Here is a 22,862-nt window from a genome sequence, read left to right on the forward strand (position 1 = left end):
ACGCCGTCCTCCAGTAGCGAATGATGGGAATTATTATAGAATCCTGAACTGCTCACATAGTGCTGGATCTTGAAAATTTGTATGTAGGTTTATACTTAACATCCATTTTCAGGCATTTGTAGTTCATGTTTTGCAACATTTGTGTGACACTCATCTATGGTGATCATTCGTAGTATCTTTCTTTGTGTATGTCCAATATCTCTTCTAGTCCTATTTGGTATGGGTCCTGCCGGCCAGAGTGGCCGAGCGGTTCTAGGCGCTACAGTCTGGAATCGCGCGTCCGCTACGGTCGCAGGTTCGAATCCTGCCTCTGGCGTGGATGTGTGTGATGTCCTTAGGTTAGTTAGGTTTAAGTAGTTCTAAGTTCTAGGGGGACTGATGACCTCAGAAGTTAGGTCCCATAGTGCTCAGAGCCACTTTTTTTTTCTTTTTTTTTTTTTTTTGCAATGACCTTCTGTTTCGGACTGTGACGGGGAATGAAACGTGGGTCCACCATTACACGCCCGACTCGACGGCCGCATCCATGGGGTATAAACATTCGTCATCATCTGTCCGAAAGAAGTTAAAAAGCACTCCGTCTGCAGGTAAAGTGCTACTCACCGTTTTCTGGGACGCCAAAGGAGTTTTGCTGCTGGAATTTCTGGAGGATGCAGCCATCAATGCTGCACGGTACTGTGCCACACTGTCGAAACTGAAAGGATTCGGAAAAAGCGGCCTGGCCTTCTCAGATCTGGCGTTCTGCTGTTGGATGACAATGCGAGACCACACACGGCGACGGCAACGCCAAAACCATATTGCAGGTCTTGGTTGGGAGCGCCTACACCATCCGCCTTACAGTCCGGATCTCGCACCAAGTGACTTCCATCTGTTTCCTGCTTTGAAGAAGACTCTCGGCAGAATGCGCTTTGGCGGCAATGCTGACGTCAAACAAGCCGTTCAACGTTTCTTCCGTATGCAACGCCTTGATTTTTTCCCGGAAGGCTTTTTCAAGCTTATAAAGCGGTAAGACAAATGTCTCAATGTACTTGGAAATTATGTAGAAAAATAAAGATATGTCTTATCTTTAATATCTCATTCTCTTTTTTTGTTTTCCTTGCACACACAACTCTGACCACAGTCGACAGGGGAAACTTATTTTCCAACTCCCTCCATTGCTAGTCCTGCCACTTGCGCTCTGTGAGTGGTTACTGCACTTTTACGTCGAGCATAGGCGGTCATCACATGGTGAGTGATCATCGGAGGTGAGGGTATCTTCTAGAGTGCCCCAGGGAAGTGTGGTAGGTCCGCTGTTGTTTTCTATCTACATAAATGATCTTTTGGATAGGGTGGATAGCAATGTGCGGCTGTTTGCTGATGATGCTGTGGTGTACGGGAAGGTGTCGTCGTTGAGTGACTGTAGGAGGATACAAGATGACCTTGACAGGATTTGTGATTGGTGTAAAGAATGGCAGCTAACTCTAAATATAGATAAATGTAAATTAATGCAGATGAATAGGAAAAAGAATCTCGCAATATTCGAATACTGCATTAGTAGTGTAGCGCTTGACACAGTCACGTCGATTAAATATTTGGGCGTAACATTGCAGAGCGATATGAAGTGGGACAAGCATGTAATAGCAGTTGTGGGGAAGGCGGATAGTCGTCTTCGGTTCATTGGTAGAATTTTGGGAAGATGTGGTTCATCTGTAAAGGAGACCGCTTATAAAACGCTAGTGCGACCTATTCTTGAGTGCTGCTCGAGCGTTTGGGATCCCTATCAGGTCGGATTGAGGGAGGACGTAGAAGCAATTCAGAGGCGGCCTGCTAGATTTGTTACTGGTAGGTTTGATCATCACGCGAGTGTTACGGAAATGCTTCAGGAATTCGGGTGGGAGTCTCTAGAGGAAAGGAGGCGTTCTTCTCGTGAATCGCTACTGAGGAAATTTAGAGAACCAGCATTTGAGGCTGACTGCAGTACAATTTTACTGCCGCCAACTTACATTTCGCGGAAAAATCACAAAGATAAGATAAGAGATATTAGGGCTCATAGAGAGGCATATAAGCAGTCATTTTTCCCTCGTTCTGTTTGGGAGTCGAACAGGGAGAGAAGATGCTAGTTGTGGTACGAGGTACCCTCCGCCACGCACCGTACGGTGGATTGCGGAGTATGTATGTAGATGTAGATGTAATGCGCACTATGCTCGTAAGATACTAAGCCTTTTCGATTTGAAAAAGTTTACAGTTTTAGGTTTCTGAATGTTGTTAATACTGTCTGCCAGATCATTAATAGACAATACGAGGAGCAAAGGACCTCAGCACGCTTCTCTGGGGCATGCCTGAAGCTAATTCTACTACTATCGACGACTGAACCAAGAAACATGCACATGATCTTACATTCGGTATTAAGCACTGGCGTTTTATCATGACGAATGCTTTCAGGAAGACAAAATGTACTGTAAGGGTTCTACCGTTTCTACGCAGTGGTACGTGAGTTTTAGTCTGACTGTGAAGACTAGGAACACCGAGGCGGCCGGCAGGAGTGTGAGGAGGGAACGTTTAGCCGTGCCTGAGTCTGAAGGAGGGCCGCGCTAATTGACAGGCGGCTCGGCTCGGCGGCAAGTGCGCGCGACACCGGCCGCCGGCAGACGAGCAATTACGCCGGCTCGGCGCGCCCTCGGGGCCCTTCAGGGCCGGACCAGCCGGCGCGGCGCGGCGCGCGCTCGAGTAGGGAGGCCGCTGCAAGCAGGGAGCGCCTTCCCCACGCGGCGCCGCAGCGCTCGAGGGCCACTCCAGGCAGTGCCCGCGGATCTGGCCGTGGCACGCCGGTGGTCGCGCACCACACACACAGTACGAAGGCGAGGGAGGCGGCGCGGGCGGAATAAACAAGCTCGCCTTTGTTTTATTAGTTTCCTCTCGATATTGTCGCTGTCAAACGCAGGATGGTTATTTTTCTGCACTTTAAATACGATACGAAAAAGAAGGAACCGTGAACATTCCTGTGAAACGTATCACACGAATTGAGACACCATAGACGTCGATGGAGCTACAGAGGGCCGAGCGGAGACACCTTTGAGATGAAGTCAGGACAGCTGTTGGGAAAGTGCGAGGCGTCAACGACGTTAGTGAAACACTACTAAGAATTCAGTTAATTATTCACAGTGTTCACAAGCTGTCGTTCTTCCACACCAGCCTTGGTTGTTGCTCATTCAGCTTTGTGTCTGATTTTAACCGATGCCTGTCGAGTCAGCTCAGGAGGAGATATCGGTGACCTGTTGCCACTGTGTACTGCCGGCGAGCAAGCACTGCCGTTGGGCAGCACGAAGTGGTTCTCGCGCTCCCTCCTGGAGTGTACTCGATCCCACTGCGAATTGTAAGATGACCCTCGATGGTATCCCCTTTCTACCCTTTGTAAGTATCAGCACCCGAAGCGCCTAACTGTTGAACAGAAACGTGGATCCCAAAACGCCCTGTTGCTGGATTCTGGTTGAAGTCCATTACATCTACATATATATGTACGTGATTACTCTGCTGTTCACAATAAAGTGCCTGGCAGAGGGTTCAATGAACCACCTTCAAGCTGTCTCACTACCGTTCCACTCTCGAACGATGCGCGAGAAAAACGAGCACTTAAATTTTTCTGTGCGAGTCCTGATTTCTCTTATTTAATCGTGATGATCTTTTCTCCCTGTGTAGGTGGGTGCCAACAGAATGTTTTCACAATCGGAGGAGAAAACTGGTGCCGGCGAGCGGTTCTAGGCGCTTCAGTCAGGAACCGCGCTGCTCCTACGGTCGCAGGGCCTAATCCTGCCTCGGGCATGGTTGTGTGTGATGTCCCTAGGTTAGTTAGGTTTAAGTAGTTTTCAAGTCTAGGGGACTGATGGCCTCAGATATTAAGTCCCATAGTGCTTAGAACCATTCGAACCATTTTGAGAAAACTGGTGATTGAAATTTCATGAGAAGATCCCGTCACAACGAAAAACGCTGTTGTCTTAATGATTGCCACTCCAATTCACGTATCATCTCTGTGGCACTATCTTCCCTACTTCGCGATAATACAATACGAGCTGCCCTTCTTTGTACTTTTTCGATGTCATCCGTCAGTCCCATCTGATGCGGATCCCGCACCGCACACCAATACTGCAGAACAGGACGGACAAGCGTAGTGTAAGGAGTCTCTGTAGTAAATCTGTTCACCTTCTAAGTGTTCTGCCAGTGAATAGCAGTCTTTGGTTTGCTCTACCCACAACATTATCTATGTGATTGTTCCAATTTAGGGTATTTGTAATTGTAGTCCCTAAGCATTTAGTTGAATTTAGAGCCTTCAGATTTGTGTGAATTATCGCGTAATGGAAATTTAGAGGACTTCTTTTAGTACTCATGTGAATAACTTCACACTTTTCTTTAATTCACGACCAATTGCCACTTTTCGCACCATACAGATATCTTATCTAAAGCATTTTGCAATTCGTTTTGGTCGTCTGATAACTTTACAAGACGGTAAATGCCAGCATCATCTGCAAACAATCTAAGATACCTACTGTGATTGTCTCCTGTGTCGTTAATATAGATCAGGAACAACAGAGGGCTTATAACACTTCCTTGGCAACGCCGGATATTATTTCTGTTTTACTCGATGACTTTCCGTCTATTCCTACGAACTGTGACCTTTCTGACAGGAAATCACGAATCCAGTCGCACAACTGAGGTGATATTCCATAGGCATGCAGTTTGGTTAGAAGACGCTTGTGAGGAACTGTGTCGAAAGCCTTCTGGAAATCTAAAAATATGGAATCAATTTGACATCCCCTGTCGATAGCATTCATTACTTCATGAGTATAAAGAGCTAGTTGTGTTTCGCAAGAACAATATTTTATGAATCCGTGCTGACTACGTATCAATCAATCGTTTTCATCGAGTTACTTCATAATATTCGAATACAGTATATGTTCCAAAATCCAACTGGAAATCGACGTTAGTGATATGGGCCTGTAATTCAACGGATTACTCCTACTTCCCTTTTGGAGTATTGGTGTGACCTGAGCAATTTTCCAGTCTTTAGGTACGCATCTTTCTGTGACCGAGCGGTTGTATATAACTGCTAAATATGGAGCTATTGTATCAGCATACTCTGAGAGGAACCTGACTGGTATACAATCTGGACCGGAAGGCTCGCTTTTATTAAGTGATTTAAGCTGCTTTGCGACACCGAGGATATCTATTTCTGTATTTTTCATCTTGGCAGTTGTTCTTGATTGGAACTGAGGAATATTTACTTCATCTTCTTTCGTGAAAGAGTTTCCGAAAATCGTGTTTAATAACTTTGCTTTAGTGGCACTGTCATCAGTGCCTTCACCGTTGTTACTGATAGCACTCTACGATGTGGTGTTGTCGAAAGACAGTTTCTCCACCAGTAGATCATGGGTGGCGAACAGCATGAAGTTCATCAGGTGAATGCCATTATCTTGAGTAAATCGCCGGCTAGTTCAAAGATTGTGCTGGAGCATTCAGGAAACACACTGAGAAGACAAAATTTCAGGACCACTGCACACCGCGACGCTAGATGCCGCCTGATGGCGTTGCGGGCACATGACGCTGTAACAAAAGTATGGAAGTGGAGCAGACACGGACGGGGATCACCCTCGCGAAGATGTGGTTTGCAAATGGGAAAATGCATTGAAGTAAGCGACTGTGACAAAGGGCAGATTATACACACATCAAAAAAAGTTTTGAATGACCCCGGTTCCTAGAACTCCTGAAGATTAACGTTGACCGTGGATATTGTATCACAGGCATAGTCCCTTTGACTGTTCAGAGATGTCACTAAATCCGCCAAAGATGTAAACAACCATGCATGAGCAGCGTCTATGAGACGGAGGGGGTCCGACAGCCGATCAGTTCCAGTCATTCCACCAGGAAGGAGGTACACGGCTCGTGTTGTCTGTAGTTCAACCATTGATTCTGCTAACTGATAAAGATGAAGATTACTGTGTACTGTTCCCATAAGGCGCAGCACCAGCCTACTAACCGAGCGAGGTGGCGCAGTGGTTAGCACACTGGACTCGCATTCGGGAGGACGACGGTTCAAACCCGCGTCCGCCCATCCTGATTTAGGTTTTCCGTAATTTAACTAAATCGCTTCAGACAAATGCCAGGTTGGTTCCTTTGAAAGGGCACGGCTGACTTCCTTTCCCATCCCGATGGGACCGATGCCCTCGCGCCGCGTGGAGTGGCCGAACGGTCTAAGGCGCCATGTCACGGACTAAGCGGCTCCTCCCGCCGGTGGTTCGAGTCGTCCTATGTGTGTGCTGTTCTTAGCATAGTGTGTAAGACTAGGGACCGATGACCTCAACAGTTTGGTCCCTTAGAAATTCACACACATTTGATGCCCTTGCTGTTTGGTCCCCTCCCCTGAATCAACCAACCACCAGCGTACTAATTTGATGATGAACGTGACTTCCTCAGTGATTGATTATCAACGCATCCGGACCCGTCGATTTTTGCACTTTATTTTCCATAGACTGTATCATTCCTTACACTGTCCGGACCAGTCACAATCACTGAACTCAGTACAAGCGCTATCGGCAAGCTGAAGATGCGCTTGAGAAGCAGCAGCGGTGACTTCAAGTGGGTTGGCTGCTGATTTAACAATTAAGTCGCATTTCACCTGAAAACGCTGTAAGGTAAGGGCTTGATGAATTTTGGTATGGCAGTAGAACTGGCCTTGTTAGACGCCATGCCAAATTTACATCAATCTGCGAAATTATGAATTGGCTGTTGACCTATCATGTACGGACAACTTTCTGCTAAAGAACTGTTCAGCTTAAACGGTTTTGTGCCGTCCAAGAAACAACACTCTGTACACGGCGTCATGACGTGTGATGGCTCCTGGCTGGATATCGACGGCAGCGCCGCCGCCGGACGCGTGAGTCACTGTGGCACTGCCTGTGTGAGCTGGCCGTAGCTGTAGCCGCTGCCGTGTTTACGTTCGCCTCATGCATAACGCATGGTAGCGGAGATCGCGTCCCCACTTGAGCCACCCGTCTTCTTTCGTCGCTGTATCTTTCGCGTAGGAAGTGTTTATATCAGCAAGTACGATACGTACGTCTACATACATCAGTGTCGTTCCAAATGTTAGGAATAGAGAGACACAAAAAAAGAAAGAAGGATGAGGAAGGAGGGTTGGAGTGAGAGGTGAGGAGTGGGAGGGGGAGATTGCAATGCTTGGTACACTGACGCTTCGTCACGGTACTCATGAGAAACAGCACATACGAACTCCATTATGCTGATCTCACCTGTTCAGTCGTTTCCATGCGTACCTTGTATCGTTTTATTCAAGGTGTTCTTCCTAGTACAATGAGTCACTTGGCCGGCCGGAGTGGCCGAGCGGTTAAAGGCGCTACAGTCTGGAACCGCACGACCCCTTACGGTCGCAGGTTCGAATCCTGCCTCGGGCATGGATGTGTGTGATGTCCTTAGGTTAGTTAGGTTTAAGTAGTTCTAAGTTCTAGGGGACTTACGACCACAGCAGTTGAGTCCCATAGTGCTCAGAGCCATTTGAGTTTCTCATCCCTCTCATTGATAGGAGCATGATTTCAGAGACAGTTTAAGAAACAAATATTTTGCGCACAGACATGATAGAAATCCACCAATCATTGAGATGATGTACACAGGCAGGGCAACAGCATATGAAGGAAATTCTATCTTCCATTTTATCTTGCCACTTTAGGTTCTGGTCTGTGTGCTTTGACTCTGGTTGCTGCGTTTCTGTCCTTGCTTATCACTCAGGAACAGGAATTTGGGTAAGTTTATGTCATTTTGCCGATACGTACGCACGTGTCATTTCACCCCAGTCGGGAGAGAGAAAAAATGTTTATTTTAGCGTCCAATATGTTTCCTCACCAGTGGCAGCTAACGCGTCAGTATTGCTTACCAACACAGGTGATATCTGGTAATGGACAGGATTGGTAAGCAGGGCACATAGGCTGCTGGAGTGGAATGCTGAACCCATTTGAGGATACAAAAATTTATTTTTCACCACGTTAATTAAAACAGAGCACTGGTAACAACACAGTGACTAATTAGTATTCCGAAATTGCTGTGGTCTACACCGATTATTCAACAGTATAAAGGCAACGAGAGTAATTCAAAAAATTTTAAAAGAAAAAAACAGCCTTATGGCCCCGACTTTAAATTATAAAAAATTACTTCACACAAATATAACTTTCATATACTACAGATCTGAGCTCACTAGTCAATTATCAGGCCTTGTGAATACGAAAAATAACAATTTGTAAAAGCTATTAGGTTAAAAAACTGAAATAGCAAGATCTCTTAAATACGTGAATTAACTATAATGGGCCACGCGGTATTAGCCGAGCGGTCTGGGGCGCTGCAGTCATGGACTGTGCGGCTGATCCCGGCAGAGGTTCGAGTCCTCCCTCGGGCATGGATGTGTTAGGTTAAGTAGTGTGTAAGCTTAGGGACTGATGACCTTAGCAGTTAAGTCCCATAAGATTTCACACATAATTTAAAAATTTAAAAAAAAACTATAATGGAAGACATTCGGCAATATGATGTTACGATAGCCTGAAAGATCTGCACAGCAATCAGTATATTCTCGACGTTTGGCGTTCACACCGGCCGCGCGTCTGTATTCCGTGCTCGAGAGCTCAAGTGACATCAACGGGCAGAAGGGCCTGCGCACACCAATAACGGCTTCTAGAACACACAAACCAAGTATTAATACACAGTTCACTCAAATACAAAAACCAACAGCCAAGCACTTGGTAGCGCCAAATGCAGGGAGAGTTGTTAAACGTTATAGTGTGACAACCGCAGTTACTATTAAAGTAATAGTTCATTAAACAATCTCCAATGACGTGAAATTTCACTTGACAAATTTCTAAATCACAACTAACTCAAGGTGATAATAACCAGACAATCCGCGCACAACCTTAAATACCAAAGCACCGTTTGACGGCGCAAAATTGTTACCAGTATAGTTGCCAACAAAAAGAAGTTGGCAATTCCAATTTAAATTGCCGGCTGAAGTTTTATACAGATATTAAACATTGATTCGTAAAACTGACGTTTTGACATATTAACAATAATAATAAAGAAAGGAATCGCTGAATATCGGCCACACTTGTAATGCAACAGAACCAAGGCTCAGCGCAGTTACATGGACTTGCAGTATCAAATATCCCGGATGCACGTCCATGTGATTTAAGGAATGATTAGCGAAAGTCAACGTGGGCACACGGAGCAATGACATCAAAAGTTCCACCAGAAAATGGCTCACCATTTAAAGTTAGTCCACGAGCTCGCCGTTAACACGCACGCCAGGGTAAACTCCGGCGCTGTCCTCAGGATTTGAGATCGACACGACTCTTAAACAGAGCCTTTGTTGACCTGTGACTGCTTCCGCACTCCAATTCCGGTCGTCGCCAGACTGAGGCTCCGGAACGTCAACACCGTGCGTCCTCGCAGCACACCAAGCGCTGACTGACCACTCGCTACGCTCCGTGCGTTGTCTTCCCTCTGTCATTGCCGCCAACCGAGTCTTCGTCACTGTCCCTCGCGAGCCGCGGCCGTCCTAAATAGAGGGCGATAGCCAACCAAGACACCGCAAAGCGGAGCACTTCGATAAAGAAACTATCCTGCCAAGATGTTCAAACGTGTGTGAATTCCCAAGGGACCAAACTGCTGAGGTCATCGGTCCCTAGACTTAAACACTACTTAAACTAACTTACGCTAAAAACAACACAGACACTCATGCCCGAGGAAGGACTCGAACCTGCGGCGGGAGGGGCCGCGCAATCCGCGGCATGGCACCTCAGACCACGCGGCCATATCCTGCCAAGAGCATCGCAGGAAGTCACTTCCCAATATCGAAGCAAGAAGCGCAAGTTCTGCACTTATGAAAAATTTTGCGTCGTGATGTGTTTGTAAACCGTTGGGTGGGGCACACGTAAAATGTAGTACGCGCTCAAAAAACTTCGCCAGTCCACGAGTAATTTCGCAATAATACGTAATTTCGACAACAATGAAGGAAGACAGGAAATACGTAAAAGCTAACCTCAGGATTTTACGGCCTCAAAACGACGTATTTGCTTTGATGTGTATACGTTTTTTCTTGTCAGTGTAGCCTTTTTTGTTTAAGGGCTGTATTTATCTTTGAGGAAATATCTAGTTATTTCATTTTTGTCTGCATTTATAATAATCAGAGCTGGTCAAACTTCACGAATTCCGTATGATTATCATTTCATCACTGAGATACAATGCTAACACGAAGACAAGTTTCATGCACAAAACAATGATTTTTCAACAATTTTGTATTCATATGTGAACGTCAAACATCTTCGTGCTCTAAGCGCATGCCTCTCTGCGATTTTGATATTAATTACTTAGTAATGCGTATTTAGTCTTAAAAAGATAAATATATCTTCTAGCTTTTGTCATTCTTCGAGAAAACACCAATGAAGCGACCTAAAATAACAGGAAAAGAGCATTTGGGTTCAACGAATCGTCAACCCGAAGTCATTAGAGACGGACCACAAGCTCGAATTGAGCAGCAAGGGTTGAGGAAGCAGTATATTGCGTGCGTTGCAGAGGAACAGCAGAATATCTCAATCCATTTGGATAGATGGGGATCGCACTCAGTATGACAGCAACACTTATCGTAATGTTGCAGGATACACACGATTACCAGGTAGGTTATTAGAAGTGGTTAACAGCTGTATCAATGCGTGCGCAAGCAGTTTTTAATTGCTTTTTTACTGAGTTAAGTATATTTTTTGCGAAAGGCGATAACTCAAGAGTTTCAAAATTCTTTGAAGGCTAAAACAACAGGAAACTGCGACTGAATCAAGCATATAAGTTTTTATATTGCGATATTTCAGACAGAGGTCTCTGTGGTTAAGGGGGCCATTCAGTTCGCTTTCAAGAGGAGCGGAATTCAAATCTTCATCCGAAAGACCAGATCTAGTTTTTCTGTGATTTTTATCAAACCACTTCGTGCGAATACTGGCTTCTTTCGTTTAGTTAAAGAAAGTATTATGGTCAATTTTCGCCCCATACTTGACCAGTGAGCTCTGTCTCCTTTTATACACTTAAAAAGGGGGATCTAACGTAAAAACTCGATCTTGAAGACTAGCCTTTCTAAGTCAAGGTCGGTCCGACCTCTAATTCGGTTACTGTATCAGGACTAGTTTTAATCTGTAAGCGAGGACCATTTCATTGCTCCCTGTTCTATAGGATGAAAGCTTTACTGTGCATCTGTCTATGAGGAACGAGGTAAACAAAATAAGAAACACAAAAAAATCGACTTTGTGTATTAGCAATCATCGCAAAATTGTATATTGTTGTGGTGTAGAACAGTAAAACAAAGATTACTGACTAGAGAGTATAGAGACACATGGAAATTGCTATAATACTGATTCTGAGAGCAGTTATGACAGCAAAGACAAATTCTACGATAGCAGTAACGGTATTCATAAGGTGGTCACTTAAGCTAGAGTAGATGATCACTTAAGCTAGAGTAGAATGTTACTGCCGAAACAATAAATAATACTTCACGATACTGAATTAAAACATAAAGTAAGAGCTAGAAGGGAGAGCCAATTGCGTTGGAAAAGAAAGCAATAAACATAGGTAAAAAGAAAATTGTATTTTCTTTCCACGTAAGGTGACCATTTCAGCATTCGTGCCAGGAGGCGCTGTAGTGAAGGGCGTCCCACCGGTTGCAGCGTACGTCCCCCTTTTCTGCGCCTCCAGACGTTGGTAATCGCGCGCGGGCTTTCTCTGGTCTCGGGCTCCCTCGGGAAGGACCCAGTGTTTACCTATGTCATTCCGTAGCGACGCTGCGTTACGTCATCCAAAATGTAAGTCGTGTTGACTTTTCCTCTACTTCGCAAACAGTCTATGCTCCCCTTACTGGGGGATTTCTTTTCCTCTGAGAAAAGTCCGCCTCGCATCAAAATTAGCGAACGCGCAAGGGTAAAATCGTACTCCGAAATATTTCAGCAAGTTTTTCATCGTCTTTCAAAAGGCTTTGTTTTCTCTTTGCATTTTCATTTTCTTATGAAGTTGATTAAATCGTTATAGTAGTCCATTTCTGAGCAAATATTTTGCTACTCCCCTATCTTAATAATTAATAAGACCCAAAAATTCTCCCAGGGAAAAATTTCACGTCCATCGGTGCCTTTGTAGCCCCTGAGTCATTATAACGTTGGAAATGCACGCTCTCCTCGACCAACATCTTTACAACTGCCGTAGCTACGTTTCTTGCAGCACTTCAGTTTCAGCTACGCAGGGCTTCTTATAATACATTCTTGCTTCCATTTTAGCCCCCAAAGTGCGTTGGGATAAGTATGAGCAAGGATGATGCGTCAGTACCACGGAAACGAATCCATCTTCCACGCTAGTGACACATGAAAGATGGCCCATCTTTCTGTATGTAACTGTTGTTCGACTGAGGATCGACTACCTGATAGAGAATATTTCGAGAATTAACAGGCACACATCCTTGTTGGCTGATACGTTGTAAGACAACAACCCCTTAAAGCAACGTTAGCTTACCGATCACAGTGACATCAGTCTTTAGATCATTCGTAGCTTCTTGGTGTGTGGGGAGGAGGTGGCAGTTTGGTGCTCAGCCATTCATATTAAACCGTTACAGCTAACATAGCTAGATAAATCGCAACTGATTTGCGAGCAACTTCATGTCTAGTAGCACGTGTTAGGCTGCCATGACAAAAATTCATAACGTTCTCTGTTGGTCCATCACGGACAGGGGACATCGGCTGGTTAAGTAATTGTCATTGTCAACTTAAGATTTTATTTTATTTTGAAGTCAAGGAGTTGTTATTAAGTCTTCGAACGAAGCACTAGTGTAATGATTGAATTTACGATATCCAGAGATTTATGGGTCTATATGACATTTTCGTTTATTTGGAGAGATGCATATGGGGCCTGAAGATGGCATAGCCTTCAAATTAAAATAACATGCTAAGTTACACGGCTGTTAGTGAATTTAATTGACTTTGACAATTTTTCCGTTACCTTTGAGTTTAGTCATTACATCACGTTAACAGTTCGTGCCCATACCTTTTATAACTGCTGCCCCCTGTCACGAGTGGTTTGACCTCTTTTCTCCTCTGGAATACGCGCAATAGCTTCCTAGCAGTTAGTTCCAGATATCGCCGCACATAATCAACACTTTCCGCTGAAATGGAGGATCGTAAACCAGCACGCCATGTACGGAATGACACGGAAATGCGATCTAGAACACTGCGTCACTCCAAAACATAGCATGCCACTTACCATTGTATAGAACTTAAGCTTTTAAATATTGACAATGAATACACGATGACGCATTGAAACATGTTATCCTGCGCATTTGCCGTACCGTGGTCGACAATCGGCAGAATTCAAATACATGCGAGTATACCAACATACGATATTTGATCATAAAAATATGAGAAATAGTAGCTAAAATTATTGTTACTCTTCGTAAAATAACGCGTTTGGAAACTTCAGAATGGGATGGATAAAAAATCATCCAAAACCCACGAGGAGTAACAAGTATTTCGCGAGTCCGGTGTTGTGCTGCTTATTACTTGCGTACGCAGAAAGTCAGTGTATTGAAGTATTTAGTAATACTATGTTGGACTGGTGACTTCACCACCTTCAGTATCTTCGACAAACCTTTTTGTTTCAACACGAAATAGTGATTTACTAGGCATACCCTTAAAGGTTATATTCCTGGCTTCCCCCAGTCTAGGAATCGGAGCAGTCGGCCATTTGTTGGAAATAGGGGAAGACAGATATACAGGGATTGGACAAAAATACGGAAGCACTGCGAGAAAAGGATGTTTGAACATAAATGCAGATGCTACACAAACCTTCAGGTTCCGCTGCTGTATTTGACCACGAACGGCGCCTGTGCAATGTACTCAGTTCGTGGTTCAAAAATGGTTCAAATGGCTCTGAGCACTATGGGACTTAACATCTATGGTCATCAGTCCCCTAGAACTTAGAACTACTTAAACCTAACTAACCTAAGGACAGCACACAACACCCAGCCATCACGAGGCAGAGAAAATCCCTGACCCCGCCGGGAATCGAACCCGGGAACCCGAGCGGGAAGCGAGAACGCTACCGCACGACCACGAGATGCGGGTTCAGTTCGTGGTCAGAACAGTGTAGTTCTCAGTGAATTATGTCGGAGTTAAGCAAAATCGAACGTTGGAAATTTGTTGGTGGTCGTGTAGTGTGTACTTCCGTAACTAATGGTTGGTGTTTGGTGTTTTAGGAGGCATCGTATCGAAGATTTATACCACACGCAGAGAAAGAAGAAAAACATCATCCAAGTCTCAATGCAACGCATGTTTGTGTTTAGTGATCGTGACAGACGGCCATTGAAGAGGACTGCAACAAAAAATAAGAGAACACAACTGCAAAATTAATTGCAGCGCAGAATGTTGAACTCGCAATCCCGTCAACACTAAAACAACATGAGGGATCACCAGAAACAGGGAATAGAAGAACGAGCTGGTATTTCAAAACTAATAATCAATTATGCAACTGCCCGTAACAGAAAAACATAGTTCCGAAGCCATAAAACGTGTACTTCTGCAACTTCGGGCCGAGTTCACGTCCCAAGAGTGAAATATGGCAGGGGTTCGGAGAAGATTTGGGCAGCCATATTGTGAAATTCCTTGGGCCCCATGGGTACTCTGCAAGACCGCATTACTGTCACGGATTATGTGACCATTTCGGCTGGTTAGGTCCAAACCATGGCACAGTGTTTATTCCCCAATAGTGATGCTGTGTTCCAAAACAATAGTATTGGTTCAAATGGTTCTGAGCACTATGGGACCTAACATCTGAGGTCATCAGTCCCCTAGAACTTAGAACTACTTAAACCTAACTAACCTAAGGACATCACACACATCCATGCCCGAGGCAGGATTCGAACCTGCGACCGAAGCGGTCGCGCGGTTCCACACTGAAGCGCCTTTAACCGCGTGGCCACACTGGCCGGCACAATAGTATTCCTGTTCACACAGCTCTGAGCGTCCAGGCCTAGTTTTGTGAGTTCGAGAATGGATTGTCGCATGTGACCTGGCTATCACAGTCACCAGATTTCAATGTTATGGAGCCTTTGTGATCTATTTAGGTGAGAATGGTGCCTGATCGCCATCTGCCTCCAGCATCGTTGCCCGAATTTGCCACTTTTTTGTAGGAGGGAGGGTATAGTTCCTTCGAAAACCATACGGGACCTGTTTTAACCCATAGAGGACCTTTTTTTACACATTCGAAATGGGTTTCCAAAACCTGTTTTTAACCATACGGTACCTTGTTATATCCATTTCGAGATGACTGGAAGCTGTTATGAATGTCAGCTGTTAACGCCGTATTATGGTAACGCGTTCCATTTTTAGTGTTCCATATTTTTGTCCACGCCTGTAGTTTAATGTGGAATGCGATTCGCTGTGTATTACAATTTTCCATGCGAGAGCTGAATCTTAAAATGCAAGAACTGAATCTCAAAATATACTGAAAGTTATACGAAGGACTAGATATCGAATCCGAAATCTTCGGATTTGTAGTCACTCACTGAGGTCCCAAGTTACGTTAAAAAAACGCCATATGATTCTTGCTCAACTAAAAGTTTGTTTGGTAGTCTTCCGACCTATTTAGTGCAGATCCTCAGATCATCTATTAGTAACTCCAGTAGTTTAGTATCAGACTGGAGATCTAAAGATCAGAAGTTCCATCTCATTCTACACCCAGGATTATATCGGATTTTCACGTCAGTTCGAAGGTCTTCTCGTAACTGCCCCAGGTCAGATCGGGCGAGGGCACTGGTGTACTCACCCAAGTTGGAAATATGCCTAATGGAAAAACTTAGTTGGTAACGACTTTACATCATTACACCTTTGGGTTGAGCAGTTCAGGGATGTTGTTTCCGTTTTATTGATAACTGAATATTGTTTCAACCGTACTAAAATAAAAACCGACATATATTTAAGAATGGAAGAGGGAAACATCGCGTTGCCCTGGTACTGTTTTCTGCACCACGTGTTGCCGCGTGTGTGCCGGTTTGGCGGAAGCTTTCAGAGGAACAAAAGAATAGCACGCGGCACTGTCAGAGCGGACTCGCCGCTGTGCCCCTCCACGGCGCAGCTAATTTGCCTCTTAGCGGCGGGACTGGAGACATTATTGCGAGCGCCGTGTCGCGGTGTAAACAAAGGCACGAATAGCTGCAGATAAGGGGGCTGCAAGTAGCCTGCTTGAAAGAGCCCCCTTTCTGTAAGCAGCTCCGCTGATGACGGCGCCTGCGCCAGCGGAGCGGCCAAGTCTGTGACGTGGCGCAGCTCTGTGTTGTGCGCTTCTCACCCCTTCCTCAATGCTGCTTGCATTTGAATCCCGCAGACTTTGCAAGCACAGACAGCACTTGTTTTGCTGTTCACAGTCTGGTAGGATCGTGTCTCGGATGAAATTAAAAGTTTGATGGGGATTGGAAATCTACAGGATGACCCAAAAGTCCATTAACGTTCGGAAAATCAATGTAGATAGAGAGGTAAAAGTTAACTCACGTGCTTGAAATGACATGGTGTTTTATTGAAACCAAAAAAGTACACGAAATGACCTACAGATGGCGCTCCGTATGATACAAAAGCAATAATTAGCATAACATCTGGTTTTTAGCAAAAACGATGTTCCTCATAACAAATGTTCAGTGCTCAATACATCGGCCGTCATTCATTAATACTTTTACTCGAGGGACAGAGATCTGAAAAACGATGTACGGCATATCATTAGGTATGGTGAGAAACTGCCGTCGGATGTTGTCTTTTAGCATCCGTAATGACGTGGGACGAGCGCGGTAGACTTCCAGCTTCGGCCTCAGGGAGTGGCCGAGCGGTTCTAGGCGCTACAGTCTGGAACCGCGCGACTGCGAAGGTCGCAGGTTCGAATCGTGCTTAGGGCATGGATGTGTGTGATGTCCTTAGGTTATTTACGTGTAAGTAGTTCTAAGTTATAGGGGCTGATGACCTCAGAAGTTAAGTCCCGTAGTGCTCAGAGCCATTTGAACCATTTTGAAATTCCAGCTTCTGGTAACGCCGCAACCAGTGATGACACGGACTGAGGTCGGGGGACCTGGAAGGCAAAGCATGACGGAAGTGGCGGCTCTGAACCGATCCTCGCCAAATGATTGTAGACCTATTTCTATGCCATCGGTGTTTGCTAAAGTTATCGAGAAGGATGTATATGCAAGGTTACTGGAGCATTTAAATTCACATAATTTGCTGTCAAATGTTCAGTTTGGTTTTAGAAATGGTTTAACAACTGAAAATGCTATATTCTCTTTTCTCTGTGAGGTTTTGGACGGATTAAATAAAAGGTTCCGAACGCTAGGTGTTTTCTTTGATTTAACGAAGGCTTTTGACTGTGTTGACCACAAAATGTTACTGCAGAAGTTGGACCATTATGGAGTAAGGGGAGTAGCTTACAACTGGTTCGCCTCTTACCTTAAGAACAGAAAGCAGAAGGTAATTCTCCGCAATATTGAGAGTGTTAGTGATGTTCAGTCCCAATGGGGCACTGTTAAGTGGGGCGTTCCCCAAGGGTCGGTGCTGGGGCCACTGCTGTTTCTTATTTATATAAATGATATGCCTTCTAGTATTACAGGTGATTCAAAAATATTTCTGTTTGCTGATGACACCAGCTTGATAGTGAAGGATCTTGTGTGTAATATTGAAACAGTATCAAATAATGTAGTTCATGAAATAAGTTCGTGGCTTGTGGAAAATAATTTGAAGCTAAATCACAGTAAGACTCAGTTTTTACAGTTTCTAACTCACAATTCAACAAGAACCGATATTTTGATCAGTCAGAATGGGCATATTATAAGCGAGACGGAACAGTTCAAGTTCCTAGGAGTTCGGATAGATAGTAAGCTGTTGTGGAAAGCCCATGTTCAGGATCTTGTTCAGAAACTAAATGCTGCTTTATTTACGATTAGAACAGTATCTGAAATAAGTGACACTTCAACACGAAAAGTAGTCTACTTCGCATATTTCCATACGCTTATGTCGTATGGTATTATTTTTTGGGGTAATTCTTCTGATTCAAAAAGGGCTGTTCGAGCTATATGTGGTGTAAGTTCGAGAACCTCTTGTCGACCCCTATTCAATAGTCTGGGAATTCTGACATTGCCCTCACAGTATATATTTTCTTTAATGTCGTTTGTTGTTAGCAATATTAGCCTATACCCAAGAGTTAGCAGCTTTCACTCAGTTAATACTAGGCAGAAATCCAATCTGCATGTGGAATGCACTTCCTTGACTCTTGTGCAGAAAGAAGTGCAGTATCCTGCTGCATCCATTTTCAATAAGCTACCACAAGAACTCAAAAATCTTAGCAATACCCCAAACACTTTTAAGTCTAAACTGAAGAGTTTCCTCATGGCTCACTCCTTCTATTCTGTCGAGGAGCTCCTGGAAGAGCTAAAAAATTAAGCAAATTCCAGTGTTACATTGTTGATTTTCCTTATTTAAATTTACGACTTGTGACTTGAATATGTTTTTTTATATTTCATTTTATCTGTTTACAATATCGTGTTATAATTTCATGTATTGACTCGTTCCATGACCATGGAGACTTCTCCTTAATTTGGTCACACGGAACAATAAATAAATAAATAAAAGTGATCTTTCAACGGTGTAGCACTATAGGGAGGAGCGCCATCCAGCATAACAGTCGTACCTTCCTGCAGCACTTTTTCAGGCAGGCTAGGGATGATGCGATTCTGTAGCTTATCGGCGTACCTCACAACTGTCGTGGTGACGATTTGAAAATGAGGACCCTGCATTTCCTTGAAAAAAAAGTGTGCAATCGCGATTGATGTGTAAATCAACACCACACCGTGACTTCCTAATCATCCAATGGGGTTTCCACGACATTTGCACGAGTTTCGGTAGCCCGAATTCTGCAATTGCGTGTGTTCATAAACCCTTGGAGTGTGAAATGGGCTTCGTCGGTCCACAACACGTTAGACAACCAATCTTCATCTTTCTCCATTTTCTGAAGTGTCCACACCGGAAATGCTCTCAGCGCCAAAAGTCGGTGGCTAACAGTTCATAAAGATTCCTCCTCTCTCTACCTACATCTCATTTTATACATTATTCTCTTGCGGCGTCGCTGGCATGATGCTGACCAGCGCCCTCTGTTGGACGGTTTTCGCATTCTCTTTTGGTTTCAATGAGACCCTACGTCGTTAAAGGCATGTGTGTCGATTTTTACCTCTCTACCTACATTTTGCAGTGAACTAGTGCATTTTCCAAAGTTAACGGACTTCTGGGTCATCCTATATTGACATGGTATGCTATCGGATGTAGAGCCAAGTTGTGATGTTGAAGACTGCATAGGTATAGGAAAGCCGAGTATCTACCGCATTTCAGCCGAATGTGATATGCTATTACGCTAATCGATAGCAATCGCAAGGTTTTTAAGAACGCCAATGATTAACGTGTTAACGAGGCTTGTCACTTTAATTTTAGTAGTTTTTGATGTATTTACTGTTGGAAGAGAGCAGGTTTCTACCGTAAACCAACAAGGAATTACCTAGATGAAAGGACGAAAAAGGAAGGTAAGCTAAAATGTGACGTACCATCTCCGTCTGGGTCATTCTAGGCGGAGAACTCTATTGAACTAGAAGGAGAACTGTATTCGGCCACGGTTATGTTGTATGTTTATCCTGCATCCGCTTAATGTGACTTACTTATAGAAAAGGTGAATATGGATGGCCAGATGTGAATTTCAACCCAGGAGTTACCTTATACAACTACAGCGTGTTAAATCACTGCTCCGCGTCGTTTAGCAGGGGAACAGGTTCTTCTGTCATTAATGAGGACAACTGATAAGCCAGGAAACGGAACAGCAGTGGCCCTGTTTTGCAAAGCCGATATCCAACGGCTCGTGAACAGCCAGGGCCACAATGGTCGCCAGTAGTACCTTCCAGTGACTACAAAAAGTATTGATTATGTAACAGGGATTTCATATCTCCTGGTATATGATGGCTTTACGACTAGAGATGGGGAAACATCTGCTGCCATTTCCCACCGTAACTACAGGGTGTTCATAATTAAACTTTCGCTACTCCAGAGGGCCCCCATGAAAACCGAGCGACCGTAGGACAACCAAACATTGTGAAAACATTTGCAAAGACATGTGAAAGAGAAATAACGAATTAAGCATTGGAGGAAACATTTTTCTTTTCCACATTAGAGGGTAAATTTCTTAATTACGTACCATGTTTACATCCGAAGTTACAAACGTTGTTCAGTGTAACGACCATCTGCACCCACGGCAGCCTGGAACCGCACTAGACAACAGTGGACCATGGAATGTTGGACTATCGTGACGCAGTTCTTGCGCTGTTCGTAGAGTGCGCATTGCATCCAGCATTCTCTGCTATGGTATAAGTAATTTCTTCAACAATTTGTGACAATTAGTCATCGGTCTCCCCTACGAGCAGTTCCCAAATCGTGTTCTTCAACCCCGATGTGGAAATAGGAGCCTCTCTGTATGCCATTAATGCGTCAATACTGGCGAAGAGCAGCAGAACTATTGCAATTGTTTTGAGAAAACATATTTGCAAATAAAGCCCTGCTCATCTTGTCCAGTCACACGTTGAATGTCTGCAGCTGTAATACACACTGATACTTGTGTTTCAAAACTAATTCGCCGTACAAGTAGCTGCGTCTAAGGGCGAGTCATGACAGTAACACTTTTATCAACACAAATACTGCAGCAGACAGTCGGAACATCATCCCTATAACAAATGGCTCTGAGCACTATGGGACTCAACTGCTGAGGTCATTAGTCCCCTAGAACTTAGAACTAGTTAAACCTAACTAACCTAAGGACATCACAAACATCCATGCCCGAGGCAGGATTCGAACCTGCGACCGTAGCGGTCTTGCGGTTCCAGACTGCAGCGCCTTTAACCGCACGGCCACTTCGGCCGGCATCATCATCCCTATAACGTTGGGTACCCGAACGATAAATAGATTTTCTTGTACAGTGACTCAAGTAGCGAAAGTTGAATTGTAACCACCCTGTACTTCGTTGCTCGTTTGCAATTGCAAGCAGCGATTTTATTTTGAAAGTGTAAATTACTTCTATCCACAGGTTTCTTGGTGCTGGCAGGTTAATGACTCACTATTGTAAGATGAAAATACATCGCAGATACACTAAGGAATGAGAAATCGCCACACCCAGAAATAAAGGTCAGAATGTATTCAAACTAATGTATAGAATAAAATACAAGCAATTAGATTAATAGTCCAGAGAAAAGGTGTACGCGTAGAACCAGCAGAACCTATTGTTGTGTGCCGGCCGGTGTGGCCGAGCGGTTCTAGGCGCTTCAGTCTAGAACCGCGCGACCACTACCGTCGCAGGTTCGAATCCAGCCTCTGGCATGGGTGTGTGTGATGTCCTTAGGTTATTTAAGTTAAGGTAGTTCTTAAATTCTAGGGGACTGATGTCCTCAGATGTTAAGTTCCATAGTGCTCAGAGCCATTTGAAACTATTGTTGTGTGGCGGGAAATGCCAAGGAAATGATAAGCTCTATTGGGAAAGAGCTATCATACGATGAAGAAACGTGATAAAAAGCGTCAGTATGTCACGTCGAAATTTTGAGTGCAATATGATGCTGTTAGTTCAAACGGGGCAGAATTATCGACCTCTGGTAAAATGTTATGACGTAGCTGGTCACTTTGTCTCATTCAGGACACGGTACTGGTAGTTTGATAGAATTACACAAAAAGTGGAAAGAAGAGAGTCGTATGCAGTGAAGAACAGATACTGGAGACGCTATGTGGGCGCAGTCTTTGATGATTTCCAGTTTATCTGTATATCTGAAACGGATAGGTAACCTTCGCACACAGTATGAGCTCGTTTCTGAAATATCATAATTCTACACGTGCGGACTTGGCTGTCTGCTGTATATTGGACTAATGGCATGCATACCATTGTATCGCATCTTCCATTTTCTACGCTCTGCAAGCGGGAAATGTTAACTTCAATGTCATTTTGAGTGGTAAAATGTGGTGATTCCAGAACAGGCCCGCTTTCAGCAACTCCACACTGGTGGCCACGTTCCTGTAGATCGCTACGATAGAGACCGCAATGTGGCAGTCACCATTACTGAAGGACGCAAAAGGTGTTTTGGTCTAAGTCGATGTTGGATACAATACGTGATATGATCCCTAGATATTGTTGGAAATATGAACAGAAACTGATACACCAGGCAAATTTGAGGTAACTGATGTTTTGTCCCTAGCTTCAGACAGCTTCACATTACAGCAGGACAATGCCGAGACACCTGCGACGAGGAATGAGTAAGCTTTCTTTGAAGGGTGACAGTAACCACCAGTACACGTGCTCAGCTGATATTATTGATTTTAGAAGGGGTCTGTTATGTGGTTGGTCGCCGGCTTGCGCTTCGCAGTCTTTCAGCAATTATTGATGCTTGGTGGCCCCGTGTGAAAACCGCGGGGAAAGAGGATATGGAAAGACTTTGACCACATGTGATTATGTAGCAACACACAGAGGGTTATTTTTACGTACCTCCAGTATTTCAGAAGAGGACTGCACGAAAAACTACAAGACATGCAGAAAACAGACACTTAAAGAGCGTCTCTCCAGGTTTTTCTCACATTAATGGTGCTTAATATGGTCACCGTGTCAGATATGGCAACAAACAATACGTGCCTCCAGTTCATTAAGTCATGACACGTATCGCCCAGGAAGGGAAGACAGCAACCCTCCTTGGAAATCGGTTCATTGTGTTGCCTATATATAGGCAC

Source organism: Schistocerca cancellata, chromosome 1 (assembly GCF_023864275.1).
Source record: "Schistocerca cancellata isolate TAMUIC-IGC-003103 chromosome 1, iqSchCanc2.1, whole genome shotgun sequence".
In the NCBI taxonomy this organism is placed as follows: Eukaryota; Metazoa; Arthropoda; class Insecta; order Orthoptera; family Acrididae; genus Schistocerca; species Schistocerca cancellata.